Source organism: Phoenix dactylifera, unplaced genomic scaffold (assembly GCF_009389715.1).
Source record: "Phoenix dactylifera cultivar Barhee BC4 unplaced genomic scaffold, palm_55x_up_171113_PBpolish2nd_filt_p 001490F, whole genome shotgun sequence".
Classification (NCBI taxonomy): domain Eukaryota; kingdom Viridiplantae; phylum Streptophyta; class Magnoliopsida; order Arecales; family Arecaceae; genus Phoenix; species Phoenix dactylifera.
In genome coordinates this window covers 1-10048 of record NW_024068802.1, presented here as the reverse complement: position 1 = coordinate 10048, position 10048 = coordinate 1, and the positions used below count along the sequence as shown (strand labels likewise).

The following is a 10048-nucleotide window of genomic DNA, read 5'->3' as shown; positions in this document are numbered from 1 at the left end:
ATTTGTTACTTCCTTATGAAATTTCTTAAAAACTGAAAATGCTTGATCTTTATGAGCTAAGAACATGACCCAAGTATATCTAGAAAAGTCATCTACAATAACTAGACCATATTTATTTCCTCCTAGACTTGTGGTTCTAGTTGGTCCGAATAGATCCATGTGTAGTAGTTCTAGAGGTCTAGAGGTAGAGACACACTTTATGAATTTAAAGGAGTTCCTTGATTGTTTGCCATATTGACAAGCTTCACATATTTTATTCTTTTCAAACTTTAGTTTTGACAAACCTATCACGGAATCTCTTTTAACTAGTTTTGAAATTATGTCCATACTTGCATGACCTAACTTACGGTGCCATAACCAACTAGCATCATTATTCTTAGTTTCATTAACAACTAAACATGGATTATGTTTGGCAAGATCCTCAAGGTCTACTACATACACATTCCCACGTCTTATTCCTTTAAAAACTAAACTATTGTCTTTTGAGTTGGTTATGATGCATAAGGATGGTTTGAACAAAATATCAAAACCTCTATCACACAATTGACTAATGCTAAGTAGATTGTGTTTAAGACCATCAACATATCGAACATTATCAATAAAGGTTGAAGGGGTAATTTGTACTTTACCTATACCAATGATGTGACCTTGGTTATTGTCTCCAAAAGTCACAGCACCTCCCTTCTTAGCCTCAAGGGTGAAGAATTGGTCCTTGTCACCCGTCATGTGTCTTGAGCAGCCACTATCCAAGTACCAACAATTTTTGTCGACCTTGGCTGCAAGACACTCCTACACAAGCAAATCATACAATTTTAGGTACCCAAGTTTTCTTGGGTCCTTCATGGTTAGTAATGTTGGTTCCTTTTGGAACCCAAATCCTTTTAATTTTTCTTTTAGTTTTTCCTTTTCTATAGTCACACACATTTGCTTTACTGATGCAAAAATAAAATTGTTCTCCCAAGTGCAGGAGAATCGCACAAGTAGTAAAATCTCGGAAGTCCGAGGTCGAATCCTCAGGGAACGATCTATAGATTATTAGCGTAATTTTTAGATGTAATTTTCAGTTAAATAAATTTGTGGATTAAAATGATGTTTTGGTTTTCAGAAATTAAATGCAAAGAATAATAAACGAAATTCAATGAAATAAAGATGGTAGGGATCTGGAATCCCCCTTGATGATATTGCATCCAAGGAATAAACTCTATGGTTCTTGATTAAAGATGAATTGTAGGATAGATTTAATTATGGTATATGTTTCATGAACATATGAACTCAATTTCTAAGCATTCGTCGTGCTTTCTACGTCTACGACGAATCAAATACTAAAGCAATCCATATATCAATAATCATAATCCATTACAGAGCTATCTACGAAATAATTATGCATGGATCAAAAACATATCAGTAAATATAATTCATTCAAGGCAAAAGTTTAGAGTTTACTTCAAAGAGCAATACATCAAAGGTTCCTCCATCTCCCTTCCTAAGAAATTAGCCGCTCATTGAAAACATTAATCCCCCTTTCATTTTCTTTCCTTTTTTTTCTTTTCTTTTTTTTTCGGAAACAGGGGAGGCCCTGTTTCCCTTTCTTTTTTTTTTTTCTTTTGACAGAGGGATACTCCTCTGTTTCTTCTTTTCTTCCTAAATGAGAGCTCCCCCCCTTCGTTTGCCAACCGAGAGCCCTTTATATCTCTCGATGGACCCCCTGATCACATGGGATGCTCCTCTCATGCTGGCTACCGAGTATCCCGGACGCGGAGAGGCTGAGAGGCGGAAGAAGCGGGCAGACACGGATGGATGAACTCGGATGATTGCGAATCCGGGAGGCTGCGAGGAAGACGAAAGGCTGGGAGCTGATGTGGCTGGATCTCCAAAGAAGCTGGAACGGAAGCTGGTTCGGACGGATCGCGAGCTCGGGATGCTGGGATTCGGCTGCTTGGATGCGATCACAGAAGCTAGGAATCGGGATGGAATCGCGCGGATGAAGCGGACGGGACGGACGTGGCCTGCGAGGAAGACGGAAGCTGGATTTGTGCTGTGGATGCGGGATCTTCGCGGAAGATTTTGCACGCGGACGTTGGAATCGGGAGATGCCGGGATCTTCGGACGCGGTGAAGCTTGGGATGCGTGGGAGGATGGACTCGGAAGCTTCATGGGATGCTGGGGTGCGTGGACTGCTGAGAACTGGGAGAACCTGGGACACGGAGACTGCTCATGGGATGTTGGGCTGCACGCGGATGAGCTTGAGATGGAGCTGATCACATGCGCTGGGATGATCATGAATCCTGGGATTTGCTGTTGTTCCTGGACGTGGAGGATCACTCGCGGGAGAAGCGGAATCTGGGAGGCTCGTGGATGCTGGGTGGACTGGTTCGGAAGGAATGCTTCATGGGATGCTGACCGGCTGGGCATGAACGCTTGGGATTGGTTGGAACACGTAGGAGCTGATGTGGCTGGAACTCGGGTGCAAGATGGCTTCACAAGCGGAGAAGACGGACTGCTGGTGCTTGGGCTAAGATACAGAAGAAGCTGGGTCGCACGAGATGCTGGGAAGGGAAAATGAAGCTGCGACGAAGTGGACCGCTGAACTTGACCTCCTTTTAGTGTGCAACTGGGGTCGTCCCATACGGTTGGCTGGTCACCTATAGTGATGCATTTTTTTGAACCCAATGTGCATTTTAGCTTTGATTTCCGATCACCTGCACCCCACAAAAATATAATATTAATGCGGCAATTTTATCATTATTTGTTAGCAATAATACTAATTTAAGTGATGTATAGATCGCACTTTTGTGCTCTCATCACACCCTCCAACTAGCTTATTGCTAGTCTCTAGAAATTAATGAGCAGATAATAGAATGAGAGTGCAAAAGGTATGGTTTAACCTATGACTTTTTATTGAAGCTAAAGATATAAAACTAAGATATGTACTCACTTTCGCAGGAATCACGATTGCACTTAGCACGTGCAACAAGCCGTTAAACCCCTAGGTTACCCTAGTGGACGAGTGTTGTCTCATGAGGGTTTTCAGAGATGTTACCCACAAACATCATGAATTATATGACATGAGATTCTAATAAAAATATGAAATAAATCTTAAGCTAATACACATGTAATTAATTGATATATATTTTCAAGCATGGCAACTGTCAAGGCAAGAAAATATGAAAATGTAGTGTGCATAAAATAACATGACTTTCTCAGAGTACTAATACCTCCACCACAACAGGGTACCGCCTGAGTTTTAGGTGCACTACTCAAGTTCACAAGTATTTTCTACAATTTGTTAGAACCTGATCCATCAAATTTTCAGAATATCACATGTTGTCTAAATTTGTCAAGAATGGTTTGCAAGTAAAGAAACAGCTATCAATCCCAACTAAACAACCCGGGTACATAGAGGTCCAATACAATGGAGTCAAACCAGCTATTACCACATGTCACTAGGTTCAGCCTAGTCAACTCATTCATGCTTATTTTTATTTCATTTCATATATATATATATATATATATATATTCTCAATACACATGACAACTACAGCTATCCAACCCCATTAGGCTCTAGTAAGGTTCATGTAGCGAGCTTTCAGTCAATGACCCCCGATCCAGTTGGCTCAAGACATTAGGTGAAACACCCCTCGGACTTAATTACTCGAACCAGACTACGCCACGAGGCCAGACTTGTCATCATAAGTTTTTTTTTTTTTGAATAATAATTATGCAAGAAAAGAAATGGTAGACTGAACCATATAAATATTTTTATTATATATATGTGACTGCATCGTGACTATAGGTCAACCAAGGTCGGATCATAAGGCACCTAAGTAATCTAGTCGGGATATTCAACCTCTATCTTTATGTGAAAACCAAATTCTGAACCTTATGGTACGAATAAGGATACTCATACTTCTTTTATGGATAAGGCTAACAAAAATGCAGTTAACAAATATGAACTCCTGAGGCCTTCCTATTGTCATTAAGTACATGTGTGGGGATCTAATAATAGGTCTCTGATCAGTCATAGTATGCATGTGTTCCTTACCTTAATAGTTGCACACACTCAATATAAAAATACATGTGTATTTGCTCAGAAAAGAAAGTAATAGAATAAATCAAATGCAAAAATAAGTTTTTTTTTTTTTTTCAAAATATTTCCCTCCCCCCAACTTAAACATTGCATTGTCCTCAATGTAAAAAAAATGCAAGAAAACTATATATGAGAGACAATAGAGAAAATAATAGAGAGAAGAAGAATACCTTGAGCTGTTGATTTCCAGAAAAGAAGACCTACAAAATAAGAAGAAAACTAGAAATAAAAGAAAAAAATTGAATTCTAACTAATATACACATACCTTGGTCGTCATGCTCAGTCATAAGAAGGCTCCTCCAAGGAAAAGGAGTCCTCTTCATCTGCAAAATTCTCCAGAAAAGGTTTTAATCTTTGTCCATTTACCTTAAAAATTGTGCCATCCTGTGGATTCTCAATTTCAACTGCCCCGTGTGGAAAAACAGTTTTTACAATAAAGGACCTGTCCATCTTGATCGTAACTTTCCAGAAAACAGATGTAAGCGAGAGTCATACAAAAGAACTTTTTGTGCAGGTTCAAAAGATTTTCTTAGAATTGATTTATCATACCTAATTTTTATTCGTTCTTTACAAAGTCTAGCATTGTCATACGCATCCCGACGAATTTCATTCAACTCACTTAATTGTAATTTTCGAATTAAACCAGCATCTGACAATTCAAAGTTCAATTTTCTAATGGCCCAATATGATTTATGCTCTAATTCAACAGGTAGATGACACGCTTTTCCATAGACTAGCCGATACGGGGACATACCAAGAATAGTTTTATAAGCAGTACGGTAAGCCCACAATGCGTCAGAAAGTTTTAAAGACCAGTCTTTGCGTGATGGATTCACCGTTTTCTCTAAAATTCGTTTAATCTCCCGATTGGCTAACTCTACTTGGCCACTAGTCTGCGGGTGATAAGGAGTTGCAATTCTATGAGTGATACCGTACTTTCGTAATAGGATCTCAAAAGGCTTATTACAGAAATATTTTCCCTCATCACTAATTATAACTTGGGCATCCCAAATCGTGAAAAAATATTTTCTTTTAGGAATTTCAAAATAGGTTTGTGATCATTAGTTCTACAGGCAACAGCTTCTACCCATTTTGACACATACTCAACACCAACTAAAATATACTCATATCCAAAAGACGGTGGAAATGGGCCCATAAAATCGATACCCCACATGTCAAAAATTTCAATAGCAGTAATGGGCTGAAGAGGCATCATTTGCCTACGAGTTAGACTTCCAACACGCTGACATGGGTCACATGTCCTACAGAACTCGTGGGCATCTTTAAATAGTGTAGGCCAATAAAAACCACATTGCAACACCTTAGTTGCCATTTTCTTAGATGCAAAGTGTCCTCCACAAGCACTGGCATGACAAAAAGAGAGTACACTTTGTATCTCATGTTCCGGAATGCATCTTCTAAAGATTTGATCATTGCAATACTTGAACAAATAAGGAGCATCATAATAATAATTTCTTACTTCACGCAAGAAATTATTCTTATCATTCGATCCCCAATGCTCCGGCATCCGGTTCGTGACAAGAAAGTTTACAATATCAGCAAACCATGGCATAGTAGAAAGTGCAAATAATTGCTCTTCAGGGAACGAGTCCTTGATGGGCAACTGTGGCACCGAATCATTAAAAACTAGCCGTGATAAATGGTCAGCAACCACATTCTCTACTCCCTTTTTATCTTTGATAGTGATGTCAAATTCTTGGAGTAAAAGTATCCATCGTATTAAGCGTGGTTTAGCCTCTTTCTTATTCAGTAAATATTTTAGCGCTGCATGTTCCGTAAAGATAAATAGGAGCACCAAGGATATAAGAGCGAAATTTGTCTAATGCAAATACTACTGCAAGCAATTTCTTTTCGGTGGTGGTGTAATTCATTTGAGCATCATTTAAAGTTTTGCTTGAATAGTAAATGACATATGGCTTATTATCCTTGCATTGTCCTAGAACAGCTCCTATCGCATAGTCACTAGCATCGCACATGATCTCAAAAGGTAATGACCAATCGGGTGGTCGCACGATGGGTGCAGTGCTAAGCATAGACTTCAACTTTTCGAATGCCTCTTGGCAGGTTTCGGTCCAATTGAATGGTGTATCAAGGGATAGGAGGTTACATAATGGTCGAGCTATGACACTAAAGTTCTTGATGAACCTCCTATAAAATCCGGCATGACCCAAAAATGATCTAACATCTCTAACCGTCTTGGGTGCAGGTAGCTTGGCGATTAGGTCAATCTTAGCTCTATCAACTTCCATGCCCTTCGATGAAACAATATGTCCTAGGACAATTCCCTTTGGCACCATGAAGTGGCATTTCTCCCAATTCAGTATCAGATTCTTTTCCATGCATCGAGCTAAGACTGCTTGTAAATGTGACAGGCAATCATCAAATGAATCGCCAAAAACAGAGAAATCATCCATAAACACTTCTAAAAATTTTTCGTTCATTTCTTCAAAAATGCTGAGCATACACCTTTGGAATGTCGCAGGTGCATTGCACAACACGAATGGCATCCGACGGAAAGCGAATGTGCCAAAAGGACAAGTGAAGGTAGTCTTCTCTTGATCTTCTGGTGAAATCTCGATTTGGTAGTACCCGGAATAGCCATCGAGAAAACAATAAAATTTGTGTCCTGCAACTCTTTCCAAAACTTGGTCTAGGAAGGGTAGGGAAAAGTGATCTTTCCTAGTGACCAAATTCAATTTGCGGTAGTCAACACACATGCGCCAACTCGTCGGGACACGAGTCGGGACTAACTCACCCTGCTCATTTTTGACTACCGTCAGACCTGCTTTTTTGGGCACGACTTGAGTAGGACTTACCCACTTGCTATCGGAAATTGGGTAAATAATACCCACATCAAGCAACTTGAGGACTTCTGCTTTAACCACATCTCTCATCGTAGGATTCAACCTGCGTTGCATTTGCCTTGTGGTTTTGGCATTATCCTCCAAATATATCCGGTGCGTGCAAATCAAAGGGCTAATCCCCTTCAAGTCGGCAATAGACCACCCTAAAGCTCCTTTATGATTCTTTAGAACACCAAGTAATTTTTTTTCTTGGGCATGATCAAGATCAGATGAGATGATTATAGGGAAAGTGTCCTCGGGTCCAAGAAAGGCATACTTGAGTTCCTTCGGTAAAGGTTTCAACTCGATCTTAGGTGCTTGTTCATAGGATGGTACTATCTTTGCTCCTCGAGATGGCAAATGTTCAAATTCCTCTATTCTCGGTCTCCACCCATTGACCATCATAACATCCGAATTATCTAAACCAGGTGGGACCTCATCATTAGCAGTACCTTCAGAATACCAATCTATCAAACCATTGTCGGCCGATTCAGTAAATGTTTCTTTTAACAAATATTCTTCCGCAATGGTTTCAACCCATTCAACTTCTTTACTTTCTTCATGATCACTGGGTTGTTTACCTATACTAAAGACGTTCAATTCCAAGGTCATATTGCCAAAAGAAAGCTTCATGACACCATTCCTACAATTGATCAATGCATTAGAAGTTGCAAGAAATGGACGTCCTAAGATGACCGGAATCTGAGATGGTGAATTAGAAGCCGGATGTGTGTCCAGTACAATAAAGTCAACAGGAAAATAGAACTTATCTACTTGGACCAACACATCTTCGATAATTCCTCTAGGGACCTTCACTGACCTGTCAACTAATTGTAAGGTGACAGTTGTTGGCTTCAACTCACCTAAACCGAGTTGCTCATATACCGTATATGGCAACAAGTTCACACTCGCTCCTAAATCTAGCAATGCTCGCTCAATCCTAAAATTGCCAATGATGCACGAGATAGTTGGGAAACCTGGATCTTTATATTTAGGGAGAATGTTATGCTGTAAAATTGCACTCACATTTTCAGCCAGAAATGCCTTCTTCTTGACATTTAAACGACGTTTGACAGTGCACAAATCTTTCAAAAATTTTGCATATGAAGGCACTTGTTTGATTGCATCAAGAAGAGGTACATTGATTTTTACTTGCTTAAAAAGCTCAAGAATTTCAGAGTTTGGTTCAAGCTTTTGCAAGGGCTTTAATCTTTGTGGAAATGGTGCAGGAAAAGGACATTCAATTTTTTCAGTAGATGTTGGTGCTTCAGTTTCTTCGTTATCCTTTTCTTTTGTCTTTAAAGGGTCAGAATCAGGTATGGCTTGAGTTTGTTCTAGGACTGGTCGGTCAATAATCTTTCCACTTTGCAATGTTATTATACTCTTTGCTTGCTCTTTATGCGAAGTTGAAGATGATGCATTGCTACCGCCATAGACTTGAGGGTTAGGTTGTGGTTGAGCTGGTAGCTTACCTTTCTCTTGAGCACTTAAAGCAGTGGTCAGCGTTGTCAGTTGATTTCTTAATTCATCATTGATTTTAGCTTGACCTTGCATGAAAGATTGCAAAGTTTCTTCGAGACTGAATTTTTGAGGGGGTGCATGTGCATACTGAGGGTGCGGAGGTGGAGGAGTTGGGTTATATACTTGTTGAGATTGGTCATTTCTCCACCTAAAATTTGGATGGTTCTTCCATCCAGGGTTGTAAGTACCCGAAAAAGGATTATTAAAAGATTTTTGATATGTATTCATAACATTGGCCTGATCGTGCAAGACTTCCTTGAATGCGGGTATTGTGGGGCAATCAGTGGTGAGATGGCCAGGCATCTCGCAAATCCTACAACACTCGCTGTTATGTTCTACGGTCTTGACGGGTTCAATCCTTCTAAGTTCAATTTCCTCTACCTTCCTAGTAAGAGCTGCCATTTTAGCCTGAATATCATCCTGAGTACTAAGGTTGTAAAGGCCCCCATGTCCAATGTTAGTAGGCTTAGGCAAAGGTTTATCCACTCTATCCCCTGTATCCCATAATTGTGCAGTCTCTGCGAGAGAGTCTAAATAGTCCCATGCCTCATCGGGTTGCTTTTCCAAAAATAGACCATTGCACATAGTCTCTATAAATTGTTTTAACTGTGGAGATAACCCTTCGTAAAAGAAACTAATTGTTCTCCATGTTTCAAACCCGTGATGAGGACAAGAGAGAAGCAAATCTTTAAATCTCTCCCAGCATTCATAAAATGTTTCATGGTCTTTTTGTTGGAAATTACTAATGTGCCTTTTCAAAAAATTAGTCCTTTGTGCGGGAAAGAACTTTTTTAAGAATTCTCTTTGCATATCATGCCATGTTCCTAACGATCTTGGTCTCAAGGAGTTCAGCCATGTTTTGGCTTTATCCTTCAAGGAAAAAGGAAACAAGGTTAATTTAAGGACATCTTCCGATACATTTGGCACTCTAAATGTGATGCTAATTTCCTCAAAATCCTTAAGGTGAAGATAAGGGTTCTCAGATTCCATTCCATGATACTTGGGCAGCAATTGAATTACTCCTGGTTTGATTTCAAAGTGTCCTACATTTTCAGGAATAATCATGCATGAAGGTTGACTAGTCCTAGTGGGATGTAAGTATTGTCGAAGTGTCATAACTGGGGGTCTACCTTCATTACCATGGTGACTTCCTACATCATCATCAGCCATCTCACAAGATCTGAGATTTTGCGAAAAAGTTTCAATAATGTGATCTAAGGAATTGTCAAAAGGTTGTCGACTCAGACGTCCAGTGTTGTCCCTATTCCAACCTAGCATACAAAATTTCAGAGTTTATTTATTTGTTTGTTTTTTTTTTGTTTTTTTACTGATTACCCTTGATCTTTTCTTAAGTTCTTATCAATTTTCAATTAGCAACAAGGGTTAATGAGATATGATGATAATAAAATTCTGATTCTAAAAAAAAAATTAAACACAGAAAATTTAAAGCAGACAGCAGCAAGGTTGTATATTAATTTAATGGTCGTAAGAGTATCAGAATATCAATCAGACATGTGTCCTACAGCAGCCGACGAAATTTGAGTGCAATCAGACGGTGGATTACTCAGATATCAGA

The 10048-nt window shown here is 39.4% G+C and overlaps 1 pseudogene; it reads left to right on the top strand.

Annotated features, from left to right (window-relative positions):
- Window positions 1–9127: 9127 nt before the first annotated feature.
- LOC120108690 lies at window positions 9128–9225 on the top strand (annotated as a pseudogene).
- The last annotated feature ends 823 nt before the right edge of the window (window positions 9226–10048 follow it).